The sequence below is a fragment of the Scomber japonicus genome, chromosome 22 (genome assembly GCF_027409825.1).
Source record: "Scomber japonicus isolate fScoJap1 chromosome 22, fScoJap1.pri, whole genome shotgun sequence".
Classification (NCBI taxonomy): Eukaryota; Metazoa; Chordata; class Actinopteri; order Scombriformes; family Scombridae; genus Scomber; species Scomber japonicus.
Genome location: NC_070599.1, coordinates 9,315,152 through 9,334,027, shown reverse-complemented (window position 1 = coordinate 9,334,027; position 18,876 = coordinate 9,315,152). Strand labels below are relative to the sequence as shown.

General features: G+C 44.0%; 1 protein-coding gene across 3 annotated transcripts in view; it reads right to left on the bottom strand.

The window, feature by feature from the left end:
- kdm6ba (lysine (K)-specific demethylase 6B, a) overlaps positions 1–18,876 on the bottom strand; it is a 94,201-nt gene that overhangs the window by 32,107 nt on the left and 43,218 nt on the right. The window contains exon 1 of one of the 3 annotated variants that reach the window (XM_053343892.1): positions 15,452–15,587. The exons of the other annotated variants lie outside the window; for them this stretch is intronic. The gene's annotated coding sequence lies outside the window, so the exon portion shown is untranslated. Of the gene's footprint in view, positions 1–15,451; positions 15,588–18,876 lie in introns of those variants that run through there. 3 annotated transcript variants of the gene reach the window in all.

Sequence of the window (18,876 nt, the reverse complement as noted above, 5' to 3'; positions counted from 1 at the left end):
CTAGCTGCGTTCTTTGTGTGTCTTCATGCTCTTCGACACGCTACACATCTCATCCAAAACTCCAAAGATTAGTAACCAACACTGATCTGTTTTGTTGCATTTTTTCTGTTAGATCTGCTGCTATTTAAAAAGCTGCGTAGCTAATACACCAAATGTCACGGCAGTCAAGCCCAATAAACTGGATTTAAACTGTGGGTGGAGGATGTTTTATTTTTGTGTGCATTCATGAGAGAGGCTGCGAGTCTGTTTTCAGTCTCATTTGCCTGTAAACATGCATGTGCTTGTGAGGCCAGAGCTGGCAGAGCTACAGACAGTGAGGAGGAGTGTCAGGTTGACTGTGGTCGGGGCTGTTTGGCTCGGTGACTTCTGCCACATGGCTTCGGTAAAAGGTCATGGTCAAAACCGAGCCTGGCTCACAAACCATCACACCCACTCTGACTCCCACACGCAGACACACATGCAGGAACGGATGGAGAGATGAAGTGACAGACAAGACAGACAGACTGACTTCCTCTTGGGGACAAGCAGGGAAATGACACCCACATAAAAAAAGAGGAGGGTGATAGACAGACTCACCGACTACAGACACACCACACACAGACAGACACACACACAGACAGACACACACAGACAGTCTGAAAAATCCAGAAGCCCTGAGCCCACGACCAGACAAATAGGAAGACAGAGAGACAGACATAGAGAAGTAGAGAAGACAAGAATGAACAGTTGGTAATAAATCGTGTCTAGACAGACGCTAATGAAAGCAGCCGGCAGTGTAGGCAGCCAAAATCAAGACCTATGAACAGTGTGATTATGTGTGTGTGTGTGTGTGTGTGTGAGAGATGTTTGTGTGAGCATTTGTAAATTAGTATTTGATGACTATAACCCTTTTAACACTTGTCATGTGCTGTTTTTATCCTTACAGTCCTTTCTCTTTTTCTCTCCTTCTTTCTCTCTGTCTCTCTCTCTCTCACACACACACATACACACACCACAGCAGCCGGCCAGCGTGGATCCCTCACAGCTGTAGAAAGCATTCTGAGTCACAGCAGTTGGTGGCGGGACAGTATTGTCACATCAATCCTCCAAAATTAAACATGGCTTTGTCGTCAAACCCTGACTTGTCATCAGCATCCTTACAAACTGCATCCATCATACTGGTGTGGACAAATATTGAGCAGAGCAGACACACATATTAAAGATGTTGATCGCGAAGCATGACACAAGTTGGATAAAGACTTTTTCCACCAGTCTGAAGTTTCCATTTGTAAAAAGGAGTCATAAAACTTCAAGAGGAGAATAGAGTATATTGATCATTATGTTGCTGTTTCTATAAAAAAAAAGTGCTTTATTAGACTGGAAGTAAAGATAATCTGAAAATATACGTATGACTTATATGGATCTTAGTATGTCTGTACTTGATAATAACAGTAAAATGATAGAGAATGACAGCATTGTAATAGTGAATAGTTAGAACACTGCTGTGTAATACTATCGTCAGCAACATTGCTCAGATATCTTGACACACTCCTGGAAGCTCAAAAACAACAACATTAGAATGAAGAGGAGCAGGCTGCTGGCATGCCTGAACTCGCTTCACATGCACGCACGCACACACACACACACAGATGCAGTACACACACAAGTCTAAGAAATGAGAGAAAATCTTTTGGTTGAAGGTGATAAGTGATGGGAGTCTGATAATGAGTCAACACTTCCTCACTTCTTGTTTTTATAATGTTGTTCTGTGTGTGTGTGTGTGATGTGAAGCTGGAACAGGAGATGTTTATGCAGAAGGTGTGTTTAAGCCTGGAGAGCAGTGGAGACATTAGCCCAGGGAGCCACTTTTACTGACTCTGGGGTTGAGTGTGTGTATGACTGTGTGTATGACTGCGCACCTCAGTTACAAGTCCTGCCAAGCCCAAGCCCACATACCTGTGCAAAGGTGCTACACTGTACTATTCAGTTGCACAATGTCATTTAAGTTAACTGTCACATACCAAAAAGCCTGACTCACACCACTGTGTGTGTTCCCTCTAAACCACAATGATTTCATACCTATTAAATATAAAAGGCTGAAAATGGAAATTTCTAATTTGCAACCAGCCACACTCGGTGAATGTAACAATGAAGGTGTGTTTGAAAAGGACAGTCAGCCTAAGTACAGCATGTGAGGGAGCAAAATAGTGTGTTTGTAAAGGTTACTGTGTGTGTATTTATACATATAGAGTGTCTGTGTGTCTGGGTGTGTGTGTGTGTGTGTGTGTGTGTCTGTGTGCAAATGGATGTGTGTGACTTGAGTTGCATCTTCTGCATCTGCTCACAAAGACTTCTTTATCAGGCTGTGGCACACGTGATCCCCACATGGTGGCTCATACCGTCTTCACAGGACCACACACACACACACACACACACGCAAAGACTCACACACTCACATATGTAGTCACACAATATGACAAGCACTCAATCACTTTCACCAGCAAGTAAGCATTGAACCCCATAATGTATACATATCACCCCCCTCCCCTTCTCTGTATCTGTATAATTCACTGTTCTTAAAGGCGGGTATCAGTGTCTGGGTATTTAAAAGGGGAGGGGGGCTGGCTGGCCGCCTTCCAGACACTATGACCCCACACTTCCTGATCTGGCTGGGCGCCACAGCAGACGGGCACACACACACACAGATCCATCTATATCACACACCAGACTCCAATATCATGTGAAAAAGTACACAATACATAGATACTGCAGACAATGGCTGGTGTGTGTGTATATGTGTGTGGTTACACTTCACTGTGTAATACCTATCATGGTAGAAATGCCATCACAAAGAAACTTAGTCAAGCGAGGAGACAGAAAGCAGAACAGAATAAAGCAGAAAGCAGAAATCTATTTCATGGTGTGGATGAGAAACATTTCACATCCTCTAATCACACTGCACACAACCTGAGGAAGGTAAAGAAAATCTACTGCTTCATTCTACTCCAGCTTTTAGAAATACTTCTTTATTGGGCATTCAATTCATTTTGATACACTTTGCTGTCTTTACTGTTGGCTGATATTCATTTTGGTGATCTAAGATTTGATCACCACTTTAAATAAATCAGCTAAATGTCTGGAAGAAAATTAAAGTGGGAAAAAATGCTTAAAGTGGTAGATTTCTCTCCTGAGCCTTATAAAATGTGTGCTTGACATCAACATCAGAGCTGCTGAAGTCAGAGAGAGACTGTGTGTGTGTGTGTGTGTGTGTGTGATTATAATGTTCCCCTAGTGTTGATACATTTGATACCGGCATGAAAAACGCACAGCCGATATGAGCACTGTCATGTCAAAGATAAATAACCAAAGACAGCTATAAATATTGTAATGGAGTGTGTGTGTGTGTGTGTGTGTGTGTGTGTGTGTGTGTGTGTGTGTGTGTGTGTGTGTGTGTGTGTGTGTGTGTGTGTGTTACATATTGGATGAACACAACCTGCAGTGGGACTTGAGTGACTTTATACTAGGACCGGATTTCCACCATTCGCAAATCTGTCAGCGTCGCCATGGAAATACTCTGCCAATCGTGTTGTAATCATTGCTGTAATCCTCTTCCATAGGAATTTGAGTGCAGGCAGCCTTACGAACGCACCACACACACACACACACACACACACACACACAGTTTATGCTAATGCTGCATTTGATCCTTCTATATCTCATACTGTGTCTTTATTTGAGGTGTGTACACACGTCTCTGTCCATGCCTTTGAAGAGTATGTGTGTGTGTGCATGTGTGCATAACCATGTGTCGAAGACATGCCTTTGTGTGTTTGTGTGCGTGTGTGTAAATGTGTGTCCTTGACCAGCTGCACAGGGCAGAGGAAATGAGGCAGAACCCAATCTGGTCCACACCTGTCTGTCTCTCTCTCTAGAGGGAGCAGCATAGGGCCTCAAACACTCAAACACACACACACACACACACACACACACACACAAACACACACAGCTTCATAAGTGCACTGTTCACATTCTGTATGAGCAGATAGATTATGCATGCAGCAGCCGGCTAAGGAGCTTGGATCTATTAATGTATGCACTGAGACAGTTTTATGTTTGTGTATGCTTCATATGAGAGAGAGAGAGAGAGAGAGAGCGAGAGAGAGAGAGAGAGAGAGAGAGAGAGAGAGAGAGAGAGAGAGAGAGAGGGAGGGGGGAGAGCGAGAGTGAGCGAGAGAGAGAGAGAGGGGGGAGAAAGGGAGAGAGAGAGAGAGCACAATGATGTGTATGTGTGTTTGTGCTGCATGATGGGGTGAGACAAAAAGAAGGGACATTAACGGACTGACACACAAAGCATAGAGAAAGCGGAAATGACAGAAAAGGATGAGAGGGGGAGATTTCTGTAGGAGAAAGCAGACAGGAGCGAGGGATGAGGTGGAGAGAGAGAGAGGAGATGAAGTGATCGGGGATGACAGTCTGAGCCACACAAGGACAGAGAGAAAGAGAGGGAGGGAGGGAGAGAGAGATTGCACCGGTATGGGAGGGTGTGTGGGGGGGAGGGGGGTTACTCCGGGACGCCAGAACCCAGTGACATGACACAGATGCACTGTGCTACTATGCAGAGAGCAGAGAGGTAGGGGAGCGACAGCAGAGAAGAGGAGGAGGAAGAGGGGGGATGGTCGTATGACAGCACATTGCCTCTCTGCTCGGTTTCCACACTATTCAGTGAAAATGACGATGGTGGGCAGAATGTGGAGATGCAAACATAAAGCATCTTAACATCAATTAATCATTATGGAACACTATTATAATCACTGTACAGCTGGTTTTAGAGGTTTGGGACTTCATGCCCTGGCCTCTTGCTAAATTGCTGAATTGCTAGTCCTCCACGAGCCAGATCTTCGGGCAGGATTGGTCTGACTCTTGCTAAACCCTGGTTTAAGACTGACGCCCAAATTATACTTTCAGCATCTGTATGGCCACAAATGTTCTCAAGGGGCTGCCGGACATAAATTTTGTCATCTGCTCACATCCACGGACTGTACGTGCATACCAGCACATTAACTGCAGATGTGTGTGGAACACATCTGCATATGCATATACCCAATATATTATTATGTACAGAAACATCCGCTGTGTACATTTTAGAGTATTTGGCACTGGTAGATTCTGTAATTTTAACCTACCATGATCTCTTTATTGTTACTTATTTCACTTCATTTGGATTTGTTCATGTATGGCACATTGTAATTTACTTCAGAAAAGGTGCATTAAATGGCATCATTCATATTTTATTGTTAGCAAATGAGACAATCTTGAACTCCATAATGTGTGTCACGAGGTCAGACTTTGCTTAAAATTTGCAGGATTGCTTTACAGCAGTAAATAGACAGAGGACACTATACAGGCCTCATGGGGGAAGATGGGGGAAGGAGTCAGTGGAAAAAACGATCTCCAGCATATTTATCCTTTTCTGTAAAGCTCCAGTAAAAGGGACAGTGAGGCTGAAGAAACAATGCTCATTAACATCATTGTGGCAGGAAGCGTTGAGCTGTATAGGAAATGTAGTCTTAATGATAGTAATAGAACTAGTGTGAGATGCAAATAATCTCAACCATTGGTTTCATTGGTTTGTAGTTACTATGCTGTATATCAGTGTGGCAATAATGTTGTAAATATACACTGGTATCCACACAGATTCAGCTGCACACACTATTACATATAGAAAATAATATACTGCCATCTTGTCTGCCACGCACACACACACACACACGCAATCTAATTTCCGAGTTGCATGCAGACCTTACAGCAGAAAAACGTTCTTCCGCCCACACACACAATCATTTGTGTTTCTTCTCACTACAGAATGCAAAACCGTACATATATAGGCAGGTTATCAGTCTGCCAACATATAACAGCAGAGCTCTCCATCCATCCATCCGTCCCTCCCTCCCTTCACCCTCTCCCCCATTCATTTCATCTCCAGCCTCCCTCCGTCCCTCCCTTCACACCTGCCAGGCCTACAGCAAGGTCACACACCTCAATTACCCTGCGCACACACACGCACACATGCACACACAAAGAGCAGCGGAGGGACTGTGATAGAGAGGGAAGATAAGAAAGGAGGGGGCGAGAGCAGATTTCACGCTACCCTGAGCACTGGCTAGCATGCACCAGTGTTTCTGACATTTTATTTATGATGTGCAGTGTTCAGTACCTGCCCTCTCCTCTCTTCTTTATCTCCTGCTTTGTGTTTCTAGACCGGGTGACCATAAGCATTACTCTTGGATAAACACCTTTACCAGACACCCAGATGTATAGCAAACAATTATGGCATCAGCATATATTCTGTTTTGTGTCACAGATTTTCTATAATAGCATTTTTAAGAATTGACTTACTATTTCGAGAGATGCAAATGAGCCTTTTCATCAGAGGGAATACAGTTTTTAAGTGTCAGTCTGATGTTGCACACTTCCAATTACAGTTGCAATATTCGCTAAAAATATTATCACAATGTATTTGAGCAAAATTGCCCGCGGCAGTGTAACACGAGCTGCCACTTAAGAGACGTAATAATCACCAGCTTCACACGAACAGTCTGAATATCAGGCTGCAACATCAACACTAATGTGTCTTACAAATAACACACCATGAATCCCAATGTGCCTAATAGCCATATTAATGTACAAGCAGTGAATGTGATCCTCATATTAAGGTTTTTGTAGCTGCAGGCAGACTGCTGTTCACCCATGCAGCCACAGGAGGCAGGCAGCTGTGTTTACACTGCGGGCTGATACAGCCGCCATATGGCAACAGAGTACAGGACACACACGGCTCCTGGAAACTGCAAACACACTGCCCAAACACCACTCGGTGCATGCATAGCCCCGTGTTGAAAGCTCCAGTTTGATTGGAAACTTTGAATAAAAGGCAGAGAGGAGTTGGTTTGAGCCTAAAATGAGCCTTATGAGAGAGTGAATAGGAGGATTTCTGAGGGACTATTTTGTAACGGTGGGCGGTGGGAGGGTGAAAGACTTCAGTTTGGGTAATAACACTCACACTTAGAAGGACAACAATGCTACAATATATTAAAGCCGCCTACACACGTCGGCCAGTGGCCATCGGCTGGCGGGTGTAGGAGTTTTTAAATGTTTTAGCCGTCTCTTATTAAAGGTTTCTCAACTCCTGCAGTACATGAATGCATGGACGTGAAACATTTATTTAAGGTCACAGCTTTTCCTTTTTGCAGATATTCTGTTGCTTCTGAATGAATACAGGAAGTAGAAACACACACGCTTAAAATCTATACCATGTCGTATCAGTGCAGTACAGTATAGGCAGCTTCCAGACATCTAGTCAAACAAAGGAAACAGAGAAAATCAATTACAACACCAACACCCCCACCCTCCAAACACACACACACACACACACACACACACACACACACACACACACACACACACCATCTACTTCTCTCTCCTCTGATCTTTGCAATCAAAGCCATCTGATCACAGTGTGTGTGTGTAAGAGAGAAGCCCAAAGCCAGTTGGACTTCAGGGTTGAAGATTTGGACAGATGTATTTCAGGGTTTTGATTGACACAAATTTACAAGTTGAAGTTTAGGGGGGGTGGAGTGGGGGGTGGAGCAGGACAAGGGAAAGAGGGATGAAAGAGCGGAAAGGAGGGAGACAGAAATAAGAGAAGACTGTGAACAGATACTGTAGGGGAAGATATAGGAGAGAGGGAAAGAAAGAGAGGGAGGGTGCAGACAGACAGAGGAGGAATGGAGGGCTCGACTCCTTGAGACAGATCACGTTACCAGTCTGGGGGCAAACACACACACACACACACACACACACACACATACACACACACACAGAGACCCATAAAGGTCACAGTGCACCCGCTGCCCTCCAGACACACTCATGCAAAGTCACAGATATCCTCGTAAACACTCCAAGAGAGACACCGCAATGATTTCTCACACTCCTGTCCTAGAAACACACACTCAATACACACCTGCCCACTGCACTCGTGAAACATTGTGTCCACAGTTGCAGAAATCAGCTCAAACTCCGTCATGAGACAGCAGGTAGATGACATTAGACAGAAAACGATGCTGGTAATAAAGTCGCGAATTTGAGAGCCTCAGCTGGTTCTTACAGAGATAAAAAAGCGACTCCTCTGCGACTGAGCTGTGAGTCACGTACTCAGAAGAAGAAGTGGAGCGAGAGACATTGTGGAGCACACATGCGCGTAGATAAAAGCACAGTTATCATAGAAGTTACACAAGTGAGAGAGGTCAGGGTTCAGTGTGGAAATGGGTTATAAAGCCTTGATGTAACATCTGAGGAGACCAAAAAGGAGCAGGAAATGTAGAAGGGAAGAGGAAAGAGATGAGGTGCAAGTTTGGGCAGAAAAAGGAAAGAAAGGAGGAAGTAGTATCAACAGTAGAGAGGAAGAAAGTGGGAAATAGGAAATGGGACCTCTTACCAAATAATCACACACACACACACACACACACACACACACACACACACACACACACACACACACACACACACACACACACACACACCTTCATTTTTCTTTTCATTTGAAGCCTTTACCCTCTATCTCCTTAGAAACATAATCAGGGTAATGGATTACTGTAAGCCAATCAGCTGGATCGATAGAAGTCACAGTGGGGTCACTCACATGTCTTTTTTTTTGTGTGTGTGGTGGGGGGGGTTGAGGGCAGATGGTCTGGTGTGTGCGTGCGTGTGTGTGTGTGTTTTGCATGTGCCATTAATGGGACATCATCCGTGGAGTCAGATGGAGTGTGTGTATTGCTGCTTTATCACACACACACCTCCATTCATCAGCTGTTTGCTGTGGCAATATTTAGTCTTAGACTTTAAACATCCATTAACCAATTTTATAATTTCAACATTGAATCTAATGAATAACTTCCCTGTAATGTGAGAGCACACTGGAGCAGGTAATGACAGAAACCGAAGAAAATGAGCGGTTGGCGAGCAACAAGTCAAACATCTAGCAAGCCAAAGAGATATTCTTCTCCAAACCAAAGATAAATGAGTCCAATGGGATGCCTGTGTTGCAAGGCTTCTGCTGAGTGTGCAAGTAGACCATTGTTAGGCAAGTGTTTGGTTAGTGTGTTATCCTTAAAAAACTTGATACCGTCAGTTCAAACAATCTATGAAAGCATTGTGGATCATTCAAGATCGAGTTTGTTTCATAGGAAAGATGCCAACTATTTTCTTTACTTAACCATCTGAATATTACCACAAAATAATTATTTGAGCACATGATTAAATAACCTTAAGTGTGCAGCTGTGAAGTAAAGAGAATAGGCTGGTGAAACTAGTGAGACCAGTGAGACCAGCGAGGCAAGGCAGGATGGAACACTTTGTCTCAGTCTTGCATCATTAACAGCAGAAGCCAAACACATACCTGCGAGTAAACCCAAGCTTCCTGTCAGAGCCGCTGAAAGACACTCACCTTTTCATTCATTGGCAATGAATCCCAGAGGCCGCATTTCAAGCACAATCCCTCAACTCTGAAGCAGACACGAATACAAAGAACTGGCTCACGTGCGCACACAATGAAATGCTGGGTAGGGCCATATTTCTTGATGAGAAACACCACAAATAAACAAATACGGAGAAAACGAAAGGGAGGAAGGCCTAAGAGCAGAAACCTTCAAAGCGGCTGCACATTTGTTGTGCAGAATTACAGAGTGCAGTAAAAACACAGGGACCAACTGGCATGCGCTTGCGTGTGTTTATGTGAATGTGTGTGTATGGGGCATATATTTTACATTCTACTTTTTTTGAAGTTTGCATTTTAGGCATTTAGCAGCTGCTCAAACAGAGTAAACAGGTAGTTAGACAGTAACATGAGCTTCAATGCAGATTTCACTGAAATTACAAGCAGCCAGTTGTTAATATGGCATCTAATAAACACTGCTACATATTAGGAATATTGTTGCATCATTAACAAGGAAAACAAAGATGTGGTTGGTGCAGCAACAGAAGCAAAGACAAAGTGTCTTGCAGAATCAAATACCTGATGTGTTTCACCTCTAAAAGCTCAAAGCAGCAGATTACCGGTTGGTCTTTCTAGTGTTAAACCCACCCTTAACATCCTCTTTCTTCTCTTCCTCATTGCCTCCCCTTTCATCATGAGCTATAAAGAAGGCTGTGTCCTTCATTACAGAGCTAGCACTCTTTAACAACCAACAACTCTCCACACGCATTATGCAAGAGATGCTATAAACATACACACAGTTGTACTGTTGACCTTTGTCAAGCAGTCATAAAATCACAAGTCAGTCACAAGCTTTGTGACACAGAGGCCAACAAGGGGCCCATATACCAGTCACTGTGTAGTTAGGTGCATGTGAGTGCACGTTTGTTGGCCGTGTGTCAGTGTGTGTGTGTGTGTGTGTGTGTGTGTGTGTGTGTGTGTGTGTGTGGGGTCACTTGTGTGTGGGGGGTTGGGAGGTTGTATAGATTTTGTCCTCACTCATCCTGCCAATCCCCCGTCTATCTCTAGTAGTAGTGACACAACGCTCTCCTGACTGAGACAACTGGAAGCCATTACCTTAAATCAACAAACCCCAGCCCTTCTCCATCACACAAAGAAGCCATGGTGCACACTCAGCATACTATCTCTGCCAATGACCCTGTGTGTGCGTTCAAAATGTCTCAGCGTGGCCATTTTTCATTGACGGTCTCAGACATCTCTTCATCTCTGGTGCTTTTTCCAATACATCTTTTTTTCTTGAGCGTCCCTCGGACTGGCTGCAGCCCAGATCAAGACCAACCTGAATAAATAAGGAAGTTGGGCTGCAGCACGTGAACCTGACCTTCCGAAAGACTTACTATCCTTTCTGTCTCTTGTCTTTCGTCATGTCTTTGTAATTGTGTGCTAATCATACGCAGCTATCTTTTGTTTCAATGGTAGATGTTAGCTTCAAGGCCAAAGCTAATCTGCTTGAGCCCTTTGACCCCCCGCTTAATAGAATTAACTACCTAAGCCTTATTCCTCTGTGCCTTAACAAACTGTGCTTTTAATTATAAAATGAGTGCAGTGATACAGGAGATAAAGCCTCAGACCAGACCATTTAGCCACAGAACTAAAATAACAAGACTACACTGTACAGTCTGCATGCATATACTGCTTTTAAACACAAGAGCTGTGGTTTAAGGCAATTTCACTTATGTGTCTATACTGTTGTGTACAGCACATTGTATTGTGAAAATGCTTTGGAGACTATGCAAAGCCAGCTGCTACCACCCACCACAAGCACAGTAATGCATGTATCCTTCCAAACTAAACACATACAAATGTTCCTTTCACACAAAATGTAAAAAAAAAAAAAAAAATCTAATCACCATCACCGTCCAACACATATCCAAACTGCATCACCCTACTGTCATCTGTACACTAAACCCAATATTTGCTTTAACACTCCGTTTCAGATCTGAACACATATTTGCATGGAGCTGTATCCCTCTGCCACAGAAGAAGTCATGTGATAAACTAGACAAGAAGTGTGATTTGAGAGCAGTAGCCACCGTGGCTCTGATATATTGGAAGAAGGAAAGCTCCAACTCTGATGGAAAACTAACATCGCTTTTACCTTCCAAAAAAATGAAAGAAAACTCCAAAAACACTGAGGAATATAAAAGCAATGAGCACCAGTTTGGTTGCCAACATGAAGAAGTATCTTTGAGGCTTCTTTAGTTTAGTTTAAAAAACAAGGATGAGAGACGGAGACGAAACTCAACTTTAACAGAGCTTTTTAAACAGAAATGTAACTTCCTGTGCAGCAGAGGACTTTTTCCCGGGAAACATCTATGGGGAATGAGAAAGTTTAGCAGTGCAGATGTGAATGTTTGAATTAATGTGAAATATCAATCATCGATACAGAGCTACTAACAGACTTTTATTTACATCAAAGTGTCTCAATTTTGTACTTTCACATGGGCTGTTATTAGCCCAGTTCCAGCCCCTCTCTCCAGACACAACCCAGCCACGGCGCCAGCCAGCCAGCCAGCCTCCCCTCACCTCCACCCCCTCACCTCCTCTCCTGCTTGTCTGCTCCTCTCCTTCTCTTCCCCCAGTTCCCCCCAGTTTTTAAACACAGGGCAACCTACCCCTCCCCCCTATCCTCTTCTCTCTCTCTTTCTCCCTCTCTCTTCTTTCTGTCTCCCTTTTTCTTCTCCAGGCAGCACACTCAATCACCCCCCACACCCTCCCCTCCCCTCCCCTCCACATCCCCCTCTTCTTCCCCCCTGCCATCTCAGCCTCCATTCCAATGAATGCACAATCTCCCCCCTTCAGCCGTGAGGGGACTGCCCCGGGGCTGAGGAGGGGTAAAGAGGAGAGAGCACACGCAAATTCAATCACAAAAAAACACCCCCTCACCCCCGCCTCAACCCACCCCCTCAATGTGTGTTTGTGTTTGCATGCACATCTGCAGAGGAACACAGGAGCATGGAGAGTGACAGACAAGGGTGGGAGGTTTGGGTGGCGTCCTAATGGCTCTCAGTGCAGGAAATGGCTTGTTGCTACACAGACAGCTCCAGAATCAACTGTCATCACGGGCCACATACCCATATTTTATCTGCATCGGCCAAACACATGTTCACTCGCAGCTGGGTCGGGTCACCTCTTCCCCTCACTAATGACTATGCAAAACTGTAGCTTAAAGACAGAAAACCAAAGTATAGAATCTGTCTCGATCTGTGTACAACTGAACACATGGCCCTCTTTTGTTTGTTTTCTGTTGTCCTTTTTATTGGGAAACATGAAATATTTTGTTGAGTAAGGTGAAAACAGGCATGTTTTTCTTTTAAGTAGCCAGTTCTCAGTTCAAGTTGAGAATTAGAAAAGCCTTTATTTGCTTTTCCTTTCCTGCCATTTGGTGCACAGATGATTGCAAATTTGCAAGTAAACACACGCTGTTTGAAAGTGTACAGAAAATTAATTCTGCAGCAATTTGGGGTTCAGTTTCTTACCAAAAGACACTTTGACATGCAGACTGCAGGAGCCACGAGTCAAACCGCCAATCCTCTGATTAGTGTCTACCTCCTGAGCCACAGCCACCCCAAAATAACAATAATAAATAAAGTCAAAATAGTAATTTCAAGCATACTTAAACCATCAGTTGTATTCTACTTTCATGCATGATGTTCTCTAGTGTGACATATACTGTTCAACCTTCTTATTACAGAATAACATACTTCCTTCTATAATATAATGACGCTTAATCATATTCAATTGTCTCCTAATCAGTGATATTCTAGTATTAACCATCTTCATCTGTCATTCTATAACCCAATTAAATGCACATTGTATTCTATTTATACAACATTGTCCATTTGATCAATCGTACAGAAATCTACCAAACTGTATTCCATCCTTGCATAATCAATTCTGGCATACCGTGATGTAATTTACTGTACGTATAATGTCATATCATATTCTCCTGTAATACACCATGCCCTGCATTCTGTATGGGAACCAGCAGCACTGTATAAACAGATTAGCGCAGCATTAGCGCTGGCTGTGTCCTGTATACAGTATTTCCTAATCGGGCAAGGCTATGTCAGATAGCTATGATGTATTCCAGCCCACAGCAGGCGACCCTGGCTGAACTGCGCCTGGCACACCACTATTGGATAATTGCAGCTGGACAGGAAGTGGTGGAGGAATTTTAAAAAAAGAAGGGAAAAAAAAGAAAAGGAAAAAAGGGAAAAAAAAGAATAAAAGGAGAGAGAAATGTCAGAGGGTAGAAGATGCTCTACTTCCGCTGGTAATGAACTAATGAAAAGAGAGAAAGGAGGAAATTCCCCGAGGGGAACAGGAAGGGTGGGGGCGGCAAATGGAATAGTAACAGTGATTTTGTCTTGTGTGTGGAAGTGCGTGCGTGTGTGTGTGTGTGTGCGTGCGTGCGTGTGCGCATGTGCGGGCCGGGCGCTCACGTGTGTGTGGAGGAGTACTGTAGGGATCAGTTTACAGTAGTACGCGTGAGACGTCTTTCTAGTGAAGCTTTTATTCTAGGAATGTTTGTATCAGTTTAAACATGAGGGCCGAGGATTAAACTGGGACAGGGACCAACACACACACACACACACACACACAAAATCACATACTGACACCAATATTAGCTCTAGGCAGACGCCGGCACAAGTGTTGTGTTTCTCACACACTCACACAGGGAGGAGGATGCACGGGCACACACACACACACACAAACACACAGAATGCCGGCTCCTATTAGATCTCTACACGTCAGTAACACACACACACACACACACACACACAACTACAAAACGGGTGCTGACCGCAGACCAGACTACTGACAAGAACAAGCTGGAAGCCCCCAGACCACAACATGCTGGACGGGACAACACACACTTTGTACTATTGAGCTCTGCTTGTTTATGTGTGTGTGTGTGATTAACTGATACAAACAGTGTGCAAGAAGCTAATGGGAACCGGCAGATTGACTGTGCATGTGTGTGTGTGTGTGTGCACGCAGAAAAGATTCACTGATTAATGCTTAGGCAGCAAAGTCACAAGACCCATGTTCAATGCAGTCACCTGTCTATTTTACGACCAAGAAATAGAGAGGGGGAGAAATACCAACGATGGAAAGAAGAGAGAGAAAAAAAAGAAGAGCAGCAGGAGGAAGAAGAAGAAGGAGAGGAACCTTTTGTGCAAACTGGCATTAAAAATCAGCAAGGAGCTGCTGAGTGCATGTGAAAGAGAGAGAAAAGACAGTGGAGAAGAGGATGAAGGAGTGAGAGAAGGGGAAACAAAGAGATAGAGAAGCAAAAATTAACTACTTTTTGTGTTTTTGTTTTCCGTGCCGGTGAGCCAGCTGGCTGCCGAGCCATCAGGGGCATTTAAATAGCCCTGGTCTGATATGAACCACTGCTCTTTAAACTGTGTTGGGACCTTCAACACTCTTATTGCTGGGATTTTCTCCAGTTTCCAAGTGGAATGACAAAGCCTTTAAATTCACAGTGTTTGCTTTCATGTTAAGCACAAGCAGACACTATAAATGGACTGCTCTCTTTTCATCTCCAGGATGGGACAAATCTTTTCCTCCAAAAAAATAAGGTGTTCTGAAGTGCGGGGTGCACATCTATTTCGGGGGTGTCCTTCACATGCAAAAGTTTGGGAAGCCCCGTGACATAAACATTCAAGCCTGTCCACAAAGACGCACACACGCACGCACACACACACGCACACACACACACACACATACATGCACAGCCCCAGCTGGAGCACACAAGCTCCCTTTGTGCTGCATTCCTCACGCCTTTTAGCCTTAGCTCCAGCCTTTAGCTTAGCTCCTCTCCATCTGCACACACACACAGCAACTTTCTCCTGCTTTTGTCTGCAGAGCGGTAGCGGTGAAACAGCTGAGAGGTTGTGGATAGGAGGCTTGTCTTACCGTGGCCGGGGCTCAGGCTGAGCTCAGAGGGACGCGCAGGGGTTGGCTCGGTGGAGTAAAATCCAAAAGAGGGTTGTTGGTTAAAGCAGCAGCCAGCTCAGCAGATTCCCACCACCTTTCCTTTCCTTCCCTTTCCTGCTGCCTGCTGCCTGCCTGCCTGCCTGCCTGCGCTCCCAGCTTTGTGTGTGCCTTGTATTTTCCCTTTAAATCGCACGGGCTGCCTCCCCCCACCTCCTCAGTGCGCACACACACACACATGCACCGAGCCAGCACACAAAACACACAGAGCTCTTGAATATGACACTGTTGTCAAAAGCGTGCAGCGTTGTTGTTGTTGTTAGGATATTTTTCCCTTATTCTAACAGCCTGCAAGGAAAAAAAGAAGGAGAAAAAAAAAACAGACCAAAATAGAAATCCTCTTTGTCTTTCTTCTTCTCTCCCTCTCTAACAAATAAAAGTGACTCTCGTTTTAGATCTTCTTCTTCTCCTCTGTCTGTGTTTCTCTTCCTCACCCTCTTTCTATCTCTCTATATTCTGTCTCGCTTTTTTTTCCCCCACTCAGTAGTCAAACAAAGAAAGGAAAGGAACAGAGCGAGCGCACACACGCGCACAAACACACACAGACATACACATCACACATTCGCTTGCTGCTTTCTCTCTCCCTCTCTCACATACACATGCACAGGCTTGGAGCCCAACCCCCCAGCCTGCCTCCCTCTGATTTTTTTTTTTTTTTTTTCACTCCCTGCCTTTCTCTAAACAGCACCTCCCCCCTCTCCACCTCCCTCACCCCCCCCCCCCCCCACATCCCTCCCTCAGCCTGATCTGGCCTCGTTCTCATTCGTCTACCACCCCTCCCTCTCTCCTCCCTGCCTCTCTCCATCTTTCCCCTCCCTCCCTCCCTCCCTCTGTGTGTCAAACAGATGGGATTGGAGAGCAGAAGGAGCCTCTGTGTTCACTCTCTACCTCGATTTCTCTTCTTCATTAGTGTGATGTAAGCCTGATAGAGACATGCTTTGACCTACAGTCCACACACCGATGATTAAAAAAAACAAAAACACACACACACACGCATACAAAATCGATACAGATGCAGATAACCTTCGATCGAGGTTATAAAACTCTGCAGTGTGCGTTGTGCTGTGCAGATATGAATTTATTACACTAACATCTTTGTGCCAACAGATGTGTGAAGCCAGCGATGAGGGTTTAGCATAAAAAACTGGCTCACATGTGGGTAGGTGAGAACAATGGCTTCCTGTATGACATTCACAACATCTGGAGATGTAGAAAATCTTCTCCTACATTTACTGACTTCTGTCAGGCTGCATTTGGTGTTTGGATTGGATTCGCTACATCTAATTCTGTGTCTAATTAAATCAATTTGATAAGATTAGATAATTGCTTGACCCCTGTTTCCACTGTAAACTCACTTTTGTGTCAATTTTCAACCTTATAGGATGATTTTGGTTGACTACAATTTTTTTTGTTTTGGTTATTGTTACACTGTACTAACCAGAGTGATTGCTGAGATGGGAACACAACTTCACTACAGCAAAGTGAAACTGGGCGAGAAAAACAAGCAGTCAGATGATCTGAAAGTGAGTGCACCCAAAAGGTCAGTAATACCCTCTCGTTGCACAGAAAAACTTTGTGCTAGAACTACAGTAAGCATAGGTCAAACCTGAGATGGATGTTTAAAACACAGTTTGAGGAATCATTTCACAGCTCACCTCTATTCTCACTTCCAAATGTGTTTGGCTTATCTGAGTGATTGGTAGAATCCTGCATGATTGTCTTACTGCATGTGTTTCTTTCTTCAGGAACTATCATGAATGTGTGTGAATGTCATTCCTTTCTGCTCTTCCACCAATTTATCAGTGTGTTTTCTTCTTAAATGACATCACTTGACATTTGTGAACAAAGCTCTCCAGATCAATATCACTTACACCGTAGTGTTGAACTGCAAATAACTGAAACTAGTCCAAATGACATTTACAAAGTCTAATATATTCTTCCCAGACAAATATCCTTTTGTTTAAGTATATTTTAGTTCTGTGCTGTTCAGTCAATGTGTTGGTACAGAATGTACTGCATTTACAGTGGGCAGACAAACTACAGTATGTTAGAGCTGCAGGCTGGGACAGTGGAACAAGTAGTGCCCACTTGTTGGCATGTTGCGCACACACACACACACACACACACACACACACACACAAAAAAATGCACACTTCATGTTTCCTTTTCTTCACAAGGAGATGTTTCCTATAACTCACATTCAGACACACACACACACACACACACACACACACACACACACACACACACACAGCATGCCCTCTTGAGTGCCGGCCACGTGCAGAAAGATGGAATTCCAGAGTGGAGAAAGAAAAAAAGAAAAGTACAGTCGGAAAGCCGGGGGAGAGGGAGAGAGAGGGAGGGAGAGAGGGCGGGTAGGGGGTGACAGTATGGAAAATACAGCATGGAGCCGCTGCACTCTCTGACCAGGGCATAGGCTGGAGAAAATATAGGTACTATTACTGCACTCACTGACTCCTATAGACCGCTCCCCCCTCACTCCCTCCCTCTCTCTCTCCCTCTCTCTCTATAAAGAAGCTGGGGCACCAGGAGCCACAGCTCCAGACTGCATGAGCTGAATGGTCAGGTAACAGAGAAAATGTTGCTTTAGTTTCCGTAAGATCAGCAGCTGAGTATGTGCCAGCTGTCTGCTCTCCAATTCATTTCAGCTTCTGCTGCATCACTGCTACAGATGTACTGGACCCCGATACAAATGTTGCATTGGCCATAAACGTTGTTAATGTATGCATAACAGCTGTAATGGAAAATGATGATGCACTGCAGATGATAACCACTTCTAATTAGTTCTAAACATAGCTTACAGCAACGCAAATGATTAAAAAGAATAATTTTCAATCTTTTGTGAGAGTTGCTATCATCGAGTTTCCATCTGGCATCTGTCTACTTAACACATTGCTTTGTTGTCCATTTCATACTCTTTATACTGTTCAAAGTTTTACAGTAAAAGACACTCAGAAATAAAGCTATAAAGTTCAGATTATTCACAAAACAGATTTGCCTCTAGTATAGCTACATTAGATTAGATATTCAGACATTAAACTTAGATTAAACGCCTTTACAATACTATGCAAAATCATCACAGTGGATGGAACATAAAATATTAATATTGAATTAAGGTTTTTGCAAAGTTACATGAACACATATGTTTGCACAGGGCTGCAGAGTAAATGCTTTCTGGGTAACTGGGTGGCAGAGAGACACAAACACAAACACACATCCACAATCAAACTGTGCATGTGTGTATCTGCAGTCAGATGCATCAAAGCAGGGAAGGATATCTGTATCACTGGAGGCTGCATAGACACAAACAATGGAACAGAGAAAGT